At 40.9% G+C, this 16,119-nt stretch overlaps 1 pseudogene; it reads right to left on the bottom strand.

Annotated features, from left to right (window-relative positions):
• LOC149267142 (kinesin-like protein KIN-12G) overlaps positions 1 to 12,853 on the bottom strand; it is a 39,391-nt pseudogene extending 26,538 nt beyond the window's left edge.
• Between the last annotated feature and the right edge of the window lie 3,266 nt (positions 12,854 to 16,119).

Genomic DNA, 16,119 nt, shown 5'->3' on the forward strand with positions numbered 1-16,119 from the left:
TGACACCCGTGTAAAAAGTGAAGGAGGTTTTTCTTCCTTGGCCTATTGTAGAGAAAAACCTCTCTCATTTTTTCCAAATTCATTTTTTCTTGCTCAGAAAAAAAAACCCTAGGAGAGGGGAATGAGCCTTACTTGAGCACAACTGAAGAACAAACGAGGTGTAAAATGACCCATTGGAACATGAAATAATGATGACAACTCTCTAAATGATGGTACACTCTGTTGAATGGTGACATGGACTGACACTTGGAAAAATTTGGAAGGAATGAAAACAAATCCTAGACCTAATACCTAGTGACCAAATTTTACTTGAAGACTCACTGAAATGACAAAATTTGAATTTGACACCTTAAAATCATTTTGTAAGAGCATGTTTGATCACTGGAGGAAGGCTTAAAAGACTGACACTAACACCCACAACCAAGGATTGGAACAAGCCATGGAGGAGGTATGTAGCAGCGTACCAGAACTGGCTGTGCCAGCGAAACTCCTAGTAGACGAAAAGATTCATCACATGGCGGCAGGATTCCATAGGCCCAAGAGGAGGCCGCAAAAGTTTAGTTGGAGTCGAACTTACAGATAGCGGAGCTAAGGCTGAAGGCATAGACCCCTACACCCCTGGAAGTCAGAGAGCAGCGCCGCTGCACAATTCAAGCAGGGTTTGAAGTGATAGAGTGCACTGTACAGGACTACACGGGATTGTTGGATCAATCCCTTCTTACGCTCACATCACTACAAGAAGACACAATGCTGCAACAGGTAGAGATAGAAGCACGAGAGTTACAACAAGCTTATGACAATGTCCAGGGGACTGCGCAAACGGTCGCCCTCACTCAGTGCTTGGCCAAGATGAGGGAAGCCCAGGCTCTGAAGGAATAGGTGGACGTCGTACGCCAGAAAGAAGTCGGGCTTAAATCACACATCCAGCCTTGGCTTGAGGAAGCATTCACGATCACCACTACGATTGAGGGGAAGCTGACCCAGCTGCAGGACACATATGCGCTAAGGCAAGAAGGTGCTTCCGACAATGCATCAAAACGATGCGCACAATTGATACAGCGGACAGTGGAAGAATGTGTGGCAGATATCAGCGCCACGCAGAGGTTGTTGGATGGACTCTGAGTGAAGATCAACACACCAGCCGAGTGACTCACGACGAGTCACGATGATTGTGTTGGGGGCCTATTGGGTAGAGGATCCCCTGCATAACGGTTTTAGGGCTTAAAGCCCACAATTTTGGGCAATGGTATTGTAAAGGTTTCGCGAAGTGCGCGGAGCACGAATCGTAATGAGTCAAGTCAAAGGGTTGTTCACCTAAAATATTGTAAATTAATATAGAATGGGTCGGCCTACCCATGGTCCACGAACCATGGGAATGTATAAATAGAGCGAGGCTCTAAGGGTATAAAGTAGTAGCTTTTGGTTAGATCTGAAATGTTATGGGTTTATGAATGCAAGATTGCTCGGAGTCTATAAGTCTGAGTCGTGGTTGGTAGTAGTTGGAGTAGGCTCTGCAGATGTGTGCATAGAGGCCTAGTAGAGTCCGCAGCTATGTGCGCGGACCCCTGCAGCTGAGTGCGCAGGGCGGAAGTGGATTGTACTGGAACAAAAGATTAATAAAAGTGTTTATGAATTATTGTGCATCTGGTCACAGATCTGTGTGTTTGTTCTTATGTTATGGTTCTATGCACATCTTTAAGGTTTATGTTTTCGCGCATTGGTTATAAATATTGAATTCTTGGTTAAGACCACTGAAGTAAGTAAGATCTATAATAAAACTCAATAATAATAAGGAATCTAGAAAGTGCCCTGACACAGAGCTATGTGAAGGCCAGACAGCTACGTAGAGTAGTGTGAGAGTGAAGATCGGTTCGCGACCTTCCCAGACTTCATCAAGACATCCCTAGGGTGTGGAAACTTGGTTCTAGCACCCTCCCATACTGCCTCGGGTGAGACTTTAGTCCGTGCTCCGTGGATTGTTTCTGAAAGGGCCGGTAGTGTGGTATTTCTTTGGCTAAAACACTTCTAAACTTGGGTCAGGCCCCAATAAGTCAACAAATGGTTCTGTTGGAGACTTGACACTTACGGAGGCTATGAAAAAGAAATATAAGTTGGAGAAAAGATAGAGGGGGTACGTTATTACTAGTATTCAGAACAAAGGGGTTCGCATCGCTACCCAGTTGTTGGCAGGAAAGGTGATGAGAAAATGCCGGGGCAATGAGGTACTAGCAATGGTCATCACGTTGGCCGAGCAATGCGCAGAAGGGGTACAGTTCAACTAGGTGCAATTCCTCTGCAATGAGTTTCTAACGAACTACAGGGAGGCCCAAGAACAGGGTAAGAGCTTCCACTACACGTGATTTCTCTTATCCATCCTGTTGGTAACCAGTGAATTCCCTGAGGATAGTCAGTTTCCTCCCCTTAACCAGGACTGGCCAGAGGTAGCAAAATACGCGTCGCTATGGGCGACAAAGGATGCTACGTGAATCAGAGAAACCAAGATCTTTTGGGTACTAATGGAAGCAAGCATACGACTATGGATCAACAAATGGCCACGCCTATCTGCCACAGTATATGATAGTTTGAAGAACTTTGCAGACTTTAAAGCAGATATGCACAATGTATATATCAGGGTGCGAAGGGATCCAGAGCAGAAGTGGACCACACTCCCCTTCATCGCCATAGATGATGTTGTCTTTGCAGTGGTTGATACATGGCCACCAAAATGGCACACACCAGACATGGTAGTGCGCGACGAAACAGAGATCTAGAAATAAAAGGTTGCTACCAAGCGGCTAGCCATATAGAAGCAGAACGAACAACTAGCCACGGAAGTACGGGAGTCTCGGGAGGCAGCGAAGGCCACCATGGAAAAGACTGCAGCAGGAGGGGCCACTGCGACGTAGGAAGAAAGACGCTCGGACATAACAACAGAGCAGAGGACAGATGCGACAACGGAAGGCGCGGACCCAAGCACCACCTCAACACAATTGAAATGCCCACACGTGGAAGAACGAATTGGGCCATAGAAGAACACCAAGGCTTCTAAGTTGGAGGGGGAGCCTATTACACTAATCGAGGGTGACCTATATGACTTTGGCAACACAGTTCATGAAGCCACTAGGGAAGTCCTCCAAGAAGCAATGACGGAGCAACAGAATGTGTTGGGGGCGCTCAGGATGCAAATCCAGGACCTTCACAAGCAGCCCCCATAGTAGGGAATGGTAGCCGCCTACGCGGCCACGGGTACATCAGCAACCGAGAAGTTGCTACGGGCCAAAATGGCTAAAAACGTCGTGTTGCCAGAAGGGGCACTAATAGCGGACAACGCAGAGAACAGAGTCGCGGTAGGCCAGCTCAAGGGTCTTGGACTAAACTTGGTCGCCCTTCCACGAGAGGTATTATACCAGCTACAGGATGGAGCAATGATAGAACTCTGCGCTAGGGAAGGATGCACCGTATAGATGATCAGTGAATAATGAATCAATATTGAGTAGCTGAGCCTCCAATGAGGCGAAGTGGTAGAACAAACTCAACAGTTGGAGAAAATCATCGAGGAAGCATGTCACTGTGTCCCCGAACTAGAGATTACAGTAGACTTACCAACGGGTATACCGATCCACAAATTAGCCAGTGGATTTCGCGAAGCGAAGGAGGAAGCAACGAGGATCCAGTTTGACCTCAACTTGCAGATCACAGAGCGGAGACTGAAGGCGCAGCCCTCTATACCACCGGAGGTCAGAGAGCAGTGGCACCGCACCATTCAGTCCGAGCTGGAAGCAATAATGTGCGCCATATAGGAGTGTACCGGCTTGCTAGATCAGTCACTCATCACGCTGAATTCACTACAAGAAGACCCAACGTTACAGTGGTTAGAGACAGAAGCACGGTAGTTGCAGCAGGCCTACGATAATGTCCGAGGGACCACACAGACGGTTGCCCTTACTCAGTGATTAGCCAAGATGAGGGAGGCCCAGGCTCTTAAGGCACAAGTCGACGCAACGCATTAGAAAGAAGCAGTGCTTAAATAACGCATCCAGCCTTGGCTTGATGAAGCATTCACGGTCACCACCAAGATCGAGGGAAAGCTAGCACACATGTAGGGTGCATATGCACTCAGACAAGCAATGGCACTTGACAATGAAGCATCGGAGACACGTGTACAACGGGTACAACAGATAGTGGAAGAATGTGTTGCAGACGTAAGTGAAGCGTAGAAGTTGTTGGATGACCTCCGCGTGAAGATCAACGCACTAGCCGAGTGACTCAGGACGAGTCACGATGATTGTGTTGGGGGCCTGTTGGGTAGCAGAGCCCCCGCGTAATGGTTATGGGGCTTAAAGCCCACAATTTTTTATAATAGTAGTGTAAAGGTTCCGCGAATTGCGCGGAGTGCAAATTGTAATAAGTCAAGTCAAAGGGATGTCTGCCTAAAATATTGTAAATTAATATAGAATGTGTCGGCCTACCCATGGTCCGCGGACCATGGGAATGTATAAATAGAGCGAGGCTCTAAGTGTAGAGGGTAGCTTTTGGTTAGATCTGAAATGTTATGGGTTTATGAATGCAAGATTGGTCGGAGCCTATAAGTCCGAGTCGTGGTTGGTAGTAGTTGGAGTAGGCTCTGCAGTTGTGTGCACAGAGGCCTGGTAGGGTCCGCAGCTATGTGTGCAGACCCCTGCAGCTAAGTGCGTAGGGCAGAAGTGGATTGTACTGGAACAGAAGATTAATATAAGATAAGTGTTTCTAAATTATTGTGCATCTGGTCGCAGATTTGTGTGTTTGTTCTTATGTTATGGTTCTATGCACATCTTTAAGGTTTATGTTTTCGCACACTAGTTATAAATATTGAATGCTTGATTAAGACCACTAAAGTAAGTTAGATCTATAATAAAACTCAATAATAATAAGGAATCTAGAAAGTTCCCTGACACAGAGCTAGGCAAAGGTCAGACAGCTACGCAGAGCAGCGCGAGAGCGCAGATCGGTTCGTGACCTTTCCATACTTCATCAAGACATCCTTAGGGTGCGGAAACGTAGTTCCAGCACCCTCCCATACTGCCTCGGGTGAGACTTTAGTCCACGCTCCGTGGATTGTTGCCGAAAGGGCCGGTAGTGTGGGATTTGTTTGGCTAAAACACTTCTGAACCTCAGTCAGGCCCCAATAAGCCAACATATTGGTATGGGGTTAAATAAAGTGATTTTTAGAGGTATTTTCTAATATGTAGCCAAAATAAGAGTATTGTTTAGTATGCCACGAGTGCATGTGCTATGTCATAGGTTCATTGAGTGAAGCCCCCGTGGCCTTGTCTTTATCATAATTCAAGATTACTATACCTTTTTCCATTATTTTCCCTAGTACATCATTGCCAAGGTGACATTTCCATATTTTTTCATTTAGAGACATAATTTTCTCTTATCTCTGGTCATATGTTTGGAGAAACCACTATCTACATACCATTGGCTATTTTGGTTCCAATAATAAAGAACAAGGCCACACTTATTGGTTTTCTTCTCTTCCTTTTTCTTTTTCCACACCATGGATTCCTCTATCCTATGATTACTTTGAGACTGTGGTTTGAAGTTTCTGAATTGGAATTCATAAGGTTCATGTCCAAAGTTGTGGCAACAATAACATTTAGTGACATCAAAGAGAGGGGCAAATGGATTATTGTTCCTACTTATGTTTGTTCTTGCATTTACAAATATGTTGTTGATTTCATTTATTTTTTGACTTCTTATTTCATTCCTTCTGATATATGCTTTGCAATTCACAACCTTGTGGCCAAAATTTTGCACAAATAAAAATATCCATAGAAGAAATTTTCATACCTGGGAAAAGATGGTGCTTGTGAATATGGTCTCCTTGACATCTGATAGTTTTGTCTTTTGAAAAAATAAGGCTTCTAGTAACTTATTGTCCACTTGCCAAATATTATTGCCTACTACTACTGAGTAGGATTAATTTGTTGTTGTTGTTGTTGAGTGGGATTGTTGTTCCTTTGCTGTTGGCTTCCTTGTTCTTTAATTGTTGATTGCTGTCATTATCTCCTGTGACAATTTTTTTCTTCTATATTCTTCTCAATGCTTTCTCCTTCATAATGCAAAATAGCTTTCATTTTTTCATCAAGACTTTTCATAACATTTACTATTTCATCAACTCGAAGAAAGAATTTTTCTATATCTTCATCATCACTCATTCTCAAAGACTCAAACTGCATTTTGTAAACTTGTAATTTAGCCATTTTTACTTTACCATCACCTTCATGAATGTTCTTTAGTTTATCACACATTTCCTTTGTAGTTTTATAATGCATTACTTTTAAAAATTCCGATTCAACCAATCCATTGAAAGATAACATTCATGGCTTTGGCATTGAAGGAAAATTCCAATTTATCATCTTTATCAACAATGAAAGGTGGTTGCTCATAACCATGTTCAACTGCACTCCAAACATCTACTCCAAGGGACATTAAGTATGTATTCATTATAACTTTCCAAAATGTATAATTAATACCATTAAACAAGGGAGCTTTGTTTGTAGAATACTCTTCCTAACTAGCCATTTATATGAGCTAGATACTCCTTCCAGCTGTGAGGTTGATATAGAAGGAACCTGCTCTAATACCAATTTTTGGAAACTAGACAATTACTGAGAGGAGGGGGGGGGGCGGGTGACTTGGTAATTGTATCTTTTAAATGACCAATTTCAAATTATTTTTAACAATATCTTAACCTTTTCTTTAACAATAGGAAGAGTTATGTAGATATACAACAATTTAAACCATGAAAACTAAAAAAAGCACACAAAACACACATGTAGACACCATATATAAGTGGAAACCCATAAAGGGAAAAAACCATGAAATTTTGTTGTGATGTAAAGGCAAGCACCCACTCCTCTTTTACATCAATTTTGTTAGGCTCCTACCTATAGGAGCCTTCAACCTCTCTTTTCTTTTGCAAGATAAATCTTACTAGAAGCATCGACTCCCACTTCTTACATGCTCGAACCTGTTCCTTTTCAGGCTAGTACCTGAAAGGAGACACAAATCCCCTGTTACATGAGATTTTTACTTTGTTGGCTTACCTGGTCTTTAATTCTGAATTCTTCCTTCTTTGTCCATTTTCTATAATCTATCTTTTTCCATTTTGCAACCATTTATCTCCTTTGCTCCTCTTCCTCTTTCTCTCTTTGCTAGGCATTTCATGAACTAGTTCTCACAAAATTCAATTTACTAGCAGTGTTACCATCCAAAGATACATATTTTTATACACTGACTGGTTGTATTACAATGGGATTTGAAGTGATTCAATGGTCCACTCATTCATTTCACATTCTTCAAAATTTTAAATATTAAGACAAAATAAATTCAGAAATGGAGTAACATAAGCCAACTCCAATGAGTGCATAGGCCATGCCATAAAGTAACATAAGCCAATTACAATGAGTGTATAAACTCTAAAATGATCATCTCTATTTTGCATAATCAAATTTTAACTAAATATTTCCACATGAGTAATAGCTTGTGTTGTACTGGTTTAATCACTGTTAATTGACTAAATCGTAACCATTTAATTGTCAACAAGGGTACGTTTGTTTATTTCAATGATGTCTGCAATATCTATACTAATACATAATAGCCAAGGATAGAAATAAAGAATGGAAAGAAATGTTGTTGAACCAATTGCAGAAATTAAACACTCATGCAGAAATCAAAACGCATTCTACAAGAATGAAATCACACTTCATGTTTTACCAAGAAACAGACGTGCCACACACCATATCAATGACTGAACCAAATGATCAATTATTACAGCTTAATCAATCCTACGTAACAACATATCATAAATCTGAAAAAAAAAAGTAATATGCTCTATGAATTATACAGCGACAACAATAACTTCACACTTACGAGAAAGAAATAATTAATCTACTGCTACAACTACTACTGCAATCCCTGCTAAAGAGGAGGGCCCTTCCTCCCTAGCAGGGCACAGGGATGAATTAAGTGCTAGTTAGGAATTCAACACAGAATCTATAAAAGCATCACCAATGATGTTCTTGTATTAAAATAGCTGGGAATTACATAATCAAAATCACGGTACTATCTTGTGTTGCATCTGGTTCCCTTCATGGAACCAAATCTTTTTATAAATTTTACATGCCCAAAATAGGGAACAGATCAGCCACGAGAATATTATGATTCTCATGCTGATCGATATTAAAAGAAAATAGAATTTGTTGCAACTGGTTTCTAAATACAAGGCCTATTCAAGTTACATCATTTTCTAAAATCATAACCTCCTATATTCTTTAACCACCCACAGGTAATTCATGCTTCTCGACAATTGTCTCGTGGAATAGTACCCACGATCTTTGACAGTTGCGGTGTAACAACATCTCGCGGTGTAACAACAACTTGAGGTGTAACAACAACTTGAGATGTAACAACAAATCCTCAAAAAATATTTGTCAATTAACAACACAACTGTCCATCCTTTGGCCTTGAATTCATGGGCAACACCTGAAAGAAAAATAGCCAAAGAACTTCTTCCACACTTACCCTGGTTAGCCATAAAAAATATATCACTTCATTCATATTTAACAAAAATGGAAAAAACAATATGTCACAACAAGAGTTGCTCCTTATAACCAGGAAAAAAGATAATTAGGACGTAAAGCTCATGGGTTCAAAGATAAAAAAGTCAAAAATGGATGAAAGACGTATCTAAAATATGCCCAAAAGCTGCACCCAATATCTCCCCCCAACTAAATCAATTGCATGTCCTCATGCAAAATTCTCAGATAATGATGTTGTACTTCCGTTGTAGATCTGTCATGTTGTTAGCACTGACAATATCCTCATCAACAGATGTGTAGCCCTGAGTGGTCATCAACTGATACGGCCATGATTCCTCCTCATAGTCACACAACTGATAATGGGGTTGATACTCCTCCATTGGCAACCAAATCAAAGGATATTTAAACTTGAGCCCTATCCATAAGGATCATAATTCTCCTCTTGTAGATAGCTTATTTCTCTCTGACGTCTAGAGTACTAAGAAATCTCTTAAAATCATGCCTCAACTCTATAGCCATTCCTGGTTTCGCCCTTATCCATAATGATGCCTTCTCTTCATTGGTGTCCACTGACTTCATGGCCAGGTGCCATTCTATCTGATTTCTCATGAAAGAAATAAAGCATGCAATTGTAGGTCCCCCATGTAGGAGAAAAAGTGTGCAACCATGTGAAAAATAGCATGCTCACAGATTATACTATGAAGAAATAGCTTGCATAGTAAGCTTTGGTCATTAAAATTGGAAGCATAGAAAACTTCCAAAAAAGTTCGGGTAGAATTACCCAAATACGGTCTATTTTCATAGACAGCCTTCAACTGAAACAAATAAAATCTTTCCCACAGAAAGATTGGGTAGGATGGAGAGGGCCTTCTACACCCTAACAAATTTAGGGTGAGTTCGTGCAGCTTGTGTTTATCATTTGTTAAATCTCGAACTTGTTGTTGTAACAACTACAATTGCTCCTCCTTCTCCTTCATGGCTTCCTTCTTTTCCCATCTTTCCCATTCTTCTGCCAATTTCTTCTCAGCCCACTTTTCCTTGAGCGAACCTACAACTTTCCGATGTTCTTCCAGCGAGATCACTCCCTTTTGTAAGGAGAGTGCCTGCTGTTTCCATTTCTGCAATTTTTATACTAGTAAAATTTTCTCTGAACACCATCCTACTTCAAAACCTTGTGTTCCTTCACATGCAATATCACTTGGGGGTGTAACAACATCTCGAGGATTGAGTTACTCTACTTCGGCTGTCGGTTTCTATGTACAAGCTTCTTCGTCAGCAGGTTCTTTTGGTTCAACTCTTTCTTTTTCTTCCTGGGTAGCCTCTGCCTCTACTGCTAGTTCTTGTGTAACAACAATGTCGTTGGCAGGTTCTTGTGTATCAGCTTCCAGGCCGATTTTCGTAGGATGCTCCATTTCGGTTGCTAGTTCTTGTGTAACAGAAATGTTGTTAACGAGTTCTTGTGTAACTTCCTAGGGTTTGGTTTGAGTTTCCATCGAAATGGTGTTTGCAGCACAAACTTTGTATCTGAATATTGCTAGATCCCTAGCACATGCTGCACATACAGAACCCGATGTGGTTTCTGCCCTCATTTTTTCTACAACCTCTGCCAAGGTGTCCAGGCCTGGGACCTGTGCTTCCACTTTACTCTCCTCTAATTACTGCCTTAATCTTTCATTTTATTTTTCTAAATTTTCTATTTTATGCAATAAAAGTTGGGTCTTGTCCTTACCTAATAGAGGGACCTCTTTCAGATGGGCCTGTTCCCTGTGTCCTTGTGCTTTCTCGACTCCTTTCTAGATGGAGGTGAAGGTTTTGGCTATGATTTGACTTTCAACCTCTTTTTCGGTATCCTACCACCTATCAGCTTCTCCAATGATCTTTTATCAATCCTACCTCCCGAGGATTTCTGATGCTAGCCTAAGCCGCTACCACAATAATGATGCAGCCTAGGCCGCAAATACCCATAGTATGCATGTAAAATGCATGTCGTATACACGTCCCAGTAAAACCTTCTCTAACCAAGGTTTAATGCTCTTAATTCAATGCTTAAGCAAAAACTTTTCATTTAACTATCCAAAGTCTTAAACTTTAATAAACCTTTGAGCGGAACCTTTCATAAGCTTAGGTTAATTCTTAATCCTTATATCTCAACCCTTCGGTTGATTTTATTACCCGCGGTAACAAAATATCATATAAGCTTCGACTCTAATATTAGTCACCCGCGCTTATCAACCATACCATGGTCTTTAGACTGTGGTTAAAACTCAACTTAACCCATAATCATTAATCCCGCTTATTTCTATTATAATCCTCATATAATAGAAATATTTCACAAAACACCCTTAACCTTACCTTTCCGCCATTCCACAAACCTTTGCACATATATTGATGCCTCTTTAGTGCATCCAACCTCCGCAGTCGATCTCATTTCTTAATCTGACGATCATCACGTCATCCAATCATTAACTTACCCAGACGATCTCCACCGTTTATTCCTCCTACCTCAATCCAACGGTGATCACGTAATCTCGCGCAGATTACATGCACAATTGATATTAGATCGAGACCACGCAATAAAATTGGTTTTCTCTCTCCATCGTTTTCTACGTGTTAGCCGCTAAAGGTAATCGCCTGAAATTTTGAAAGACCACTTACCACCTTTAGGGTGTGCGAGAAATTGCTTACCCCTCTTTGGAAACTACCCACGTGCTTAATACGAAACTTAAAGAAACTCGCTTAATAAGGGTTAGCGCTTAATCTTCGCTGTTCATCCTCTTCACTTTATTCTGTGCGACTTAATCTTGGCCATCTATCTCCATCACTCTCATTCGTTGATCTGATTGATCCAATGACTGTGCTTCGCTACTACATTCTTTTGTTTCTTACTGTGTAATAGTCCATTTGTTTGGGTTTCTTCATGTGTATTTGTTCTTGCCTTCCGGTCTTCAATTGTTCTAATTCTGATCTTCAACTTTGTTCTTCATTCCTTCGCACCTTTACGCTTCTGTTGTGTAACTCCTTAGGTTTTAAGAACCCTTGCAGTATACCTTCATTGTAACATTAAGGTTTCTCCAATACTGTCTGTGTATAAACTTGTAAGACACTTCTCTGCACTTTGTCTCTAATTCTGCACACCTGCAAACCTATGTTATGTAAAATTACTTCTAATTCACACACAATTCATTCAATTACTCCATTCACACCACACAAACTTAGAAATCGAGTTATCTATATTAATAAACAAATAATTACAAAAGGATTCCTTTCTGGCCTGATCTTCGCTATCAGTGGCCTTTTCCTTTCCTACTCGTAGGCTTAGAATCAACCCTATCTAACTAACTCACTCCCTACCTCCTAGCTAGCTAACCCTCTTCTATGCCTTTTAGTCTTACATTTATACAAAAGGATTATACAACTAATTCTTGGTTTAGATCCATAACCTTCTCAAAAAAATCCTAAAATCTCTTCTTTATCTCTCAGGATCCTCTCTAATCCACAAAATCATCAACTAATTTCTACTCTAAGCTTTTACAATTAATTTCCAGACCTGTCAATCCCTATGAACTCTCAATTGTCCTAATTCTCTCATGTTCGCCAACATTCAAGAACATTTACAAATATGCCTCACAATACTTAGTTAAATCCTATTCTTAATATCTCTCATTAAAATTACTCAAACCCTTAATAATTACATTAATTTAATATTCAGGAAACCAACTTCCTTGAAAACACAAGACCCCCTAAGTTAACTAGAATATAATGAAATTGCTGAACTAGATGCTCCTGCATCAGACTCCCAAGGTTAAAATAATCATGATCTCCCGATCATGTGCTTCCGATCTTTGTCCTCCTGGATCCCATACTTTGTTCTGTAGTCTTTCTTTGGTTGCTACTGTTGTTTGTTGCTTTTCTCCAGGTCTCCACACTTTATGCTGCATTGCCCCACTAGCTATGCTCTCACAGTCTACTGCTGTCTTTTTCTGGCTACTACTTTTCTTTCTTGTTGTTTTCTTCTCCCTTTGAGACACTTTTCTTATCAATTCCATCATCAATTCAATTTCTATTTCCAACTCATTTCTTTGTTGGAATTTTTTCTCTTCCTCTCTTACATATCCTTTGCAATCTTCATCAAGCTCTTTCTTCCCTACTGGTGCTTTCAGCCATTTCTCCAATAGCTCCAATTCTTTCTCCCATTCACTGATCCTTTGATGAGAGTTTAGTCCTTCTTCTTTATTGACTGCCTCAACAGCTTCCCTGGTTATCTCCATTGTGCCTATCATCATGATGGAATGATGATCCTTTACTATTTTTTCAGCTAACATAGTCTCTTCTTCAAGTTTTCCTTTAATCTTCTGCTAGTTACCTTCACTTTGGAGTTGTTGGATCCTTACTACCACCCTTACATCCTTACCCTCTTGTTGCTTCTGAACTTCCATATCATCTCCAAATAACCTCTATTCAATTTCTTCGATCACAACATCACACTCATTCATTCCATTCACTGTTCCTGCAAACAAACTATTAGTTTGTGAATTAAAACACTCTTCTATCTCCATGGCTTTTAGAGACTCTCTGCTACTGTCAAGTACTTCTGTAACCATTTCTTTTCTATTGCCATTTCCTCCTAGCAACTTCTCCAGTAATTAAATTTCCTCTTTACATTTAGCAAGTGTTTTATCACAATGCTCTTCATTTCCAACTTCATCCTTTACATGGTCACTATTGCTCAATGATTCAATCGGATTGTCTTCCATAGAAAATTCTATCTCATTCATCTTCATAGAAATAAGTTCTTGTTCTCTCCTTATCTTTTCAAAAATCAATACTTCATCAACTCCATGTTGTGTAACAGTATTTGAGAACTGTCCTCCTTCAACACTTATAATCCCCATATTCATACAACAATTGTCAATTTGAAAAATGTAAGGCTCAACAGCCTCAACTAACGTTTCCCGTATACTAGCTCAAATGGATTGATATTCAGGGTTTTTCCCGGTTCTATTTCCATGGAAACATTGTCATGGGGCGTAGCTGTAGGTAGCTTGTCAAATCCATCTGCTGTTCCAATACTTTCCTAAGTCTCACAGCTCAAGATGGACTCCAAAACTTGCTGATTCAAATCTGAAACAGAACAAGGATCACTGATAAAGGTAGTAATTGCGTCATCTTCTGTTTTAGATTTCAACTGGAGAGCTTGCCCAATAGTGAGAACTGGTCTTAACTCCTCATTTTCTGATTCAGACTCTTTCTTGTATACAGATTTCTTGTGGCCTACTGATTTTGCTGATGGGCTAGGTTCTGTGGAAGGATATAACACTAGATTCTTAGTGTTTTTCCCATTTGAAATGATCATATGTCCAGACCAACACCCAATATAAGCGTCTACAGTTGCCAGCCACAGTCTTCCCAGAATCAGGGGATGGCCTCTAGCTGGAGATTGCGTTTGGAGTAACAAGAAGTCCATAGGGTAATGCCATGAATCATCCAAAATCGTGATATCTTATAACTTCCCTACTGGTTTTACTGTAGATCGATCTGCCAGTTCTAACACTATAGGTGTATGTTTCAAGTTAAGAAGTCCTAATACATGCATGGTTTCAGCAATGATGATATTTATGGCAGCACCCAAATCTACTAGTACATTTGGAATTTCTACTCGATTAATGCGCACATCAAAATTGGGTTCCCGGTATCCCCATACTTTAGATGCATGGACCTTCCCATCATGAAATCGGATAGTTTCCCCATTACGTGAATGGTGAGCGGGTCTCTTGATTTCTTTTTAGGCTTCTTAGCACAATATTCCCTAAGAGTTTTCGCATATATAGGTACGTCCCTCATGGCTTGCAGCAGGGGAATATTAACAAATAAATTCTGTAACTCCCCTAACAGGTCAAACTCAGTTTGAGGGGTTGGTTTACTCACAACCAACCTTTCTGGATAGGGTGGTTCAGCTTGGTGTTTTTGAGAAACTGACGGTTGAGGAGGTGTATGATTTTTGTTAACTTGGTTTGGTTCCTCACCGGCCATTTCTGGTTCCTTCTCCTCTCTGTCAATCTGTTTAATGATAACTAGTGAGGGCTGAGCACCTACGGGCTGCCCAGATCGTAAATGCATCTCATAGAATTCTGCGGTGGAGATGCTGTATGAAGGTAGGCTGAGGGCGTCAGCTTGCTGAGCCCTTTTATTATTAGGATTCGGATTGGGTTGGATAGGGAGTTGGGGATGAATAGGTTGATTACCAGGGGGCACATTAGAGGGCAACTGAAGTTGTTGTTGTGGCATTGACTGGGAAAACTGACTGGGAGGGGAAGGTCCCTGCCAGTTCGGAGCCCACGAGGAGCTTGAACTAGCATGAGGAGCCCACTGTTGCCAATGTGGAAACTGGTATTGGGGCCACATGGGCGGATAAGGCATAGTCTGGGGCCCCATATTAAAATTGCTAAAATATTGGGATGGATCCGGAAACATACCTTGATTTCCCATTGACGACCGAGGCTGCCATGGCTTTTTAGGTCCCATAAAGTACAGCTGCTCCACATCTTCGCCCATCCCTTGAAAAACTGCTTTAGCCCTGGAAAGGATGGGCATGAACTTGTCGCATGCTTTAGTTCACAGATTGCACACTCCTCTACAGAGTTTAATGGACATTCCCTCTGTGGGTGTTTCTTCCTGCATGTGGGGAAAAATATGGCCATAGTTCTTTCTAATTCTAGCTATTTCTGTTTTACCTACAGTGTGTCTATCTGTTCAGACAAAGTACTAAGGATATCAGTCCTCAGGCTGTCTAGCAAGTGCCCAATTTCTGCTTTTGTAACACCTCCTCCAGATACCTTCATTGGTTGAATCCCTTGTTTATTTCTTGCAATTCCTCTTGATCACTGAATACACAACTCACAGATGGCATCAAAGTCATCCTTTGATATATCTCCCTTTCCGACTATATTCAACAATTCCAAAGAGTCTTCTCAGAAGGACCGGAGAAGGATAATTTTCAAAATGTCTTTATCCAGGTCAGAGTGACCTGACCTCTGCAATGTGTATTTAAAGCATTCCACACAATCTTCCATATTTTCGTCCTCTTTCTATGTAAATTTAAAAAGCTCTTCCTTAATATCCCGTGTTTTACAGTAGTCCTAGTATTTCTCCAAGAAAGCAGTTCTCATCGCCTCCCATGTGGTGATGGACCTTCCCCCAAGACCCATAAACCACCGCAGGGCTGTCCCTTTTAGCGTAGCAAGGAAGATTTTCAATTTCTGAGCATCCATTATGTAATCATACCCTCGACACACAATGTCAAATTCAAACAAAAACGTGTTAGGGTCTTCTGAAGTAAGCCCATGGAAACTAGGTAAAGTTGTTAAAGGGATGGGATTTGTTGGTGCACCAGTCCCCAAATCCCCAATTGGGAAGTGCAATGAATATCCTCCAATACTCACTAGGGATTTCAGTTGGCTCCGCAAGAAGGGCTTTTATCACAGGGGTTCGAGTTGCCTTAATAGCACTTCCTCTATCCTTTGGTGATAGAAATGTC

Source organism: Pinus tabuliformis, chromosome 6 (genome assembly GCF_031772625.1).
Source record: "Pinus tabuliformis cultivar Carrire ecotype Pingquan chromosome 6, CPIR1, whole genome shotgun sequence".
Taxonomy (NCBI): Eukaryota; Viridiplantae; Streptophyta; class Pinopsida; order Pinales; family Pinaceae; genus Pinus; species Pinus tabuliformis.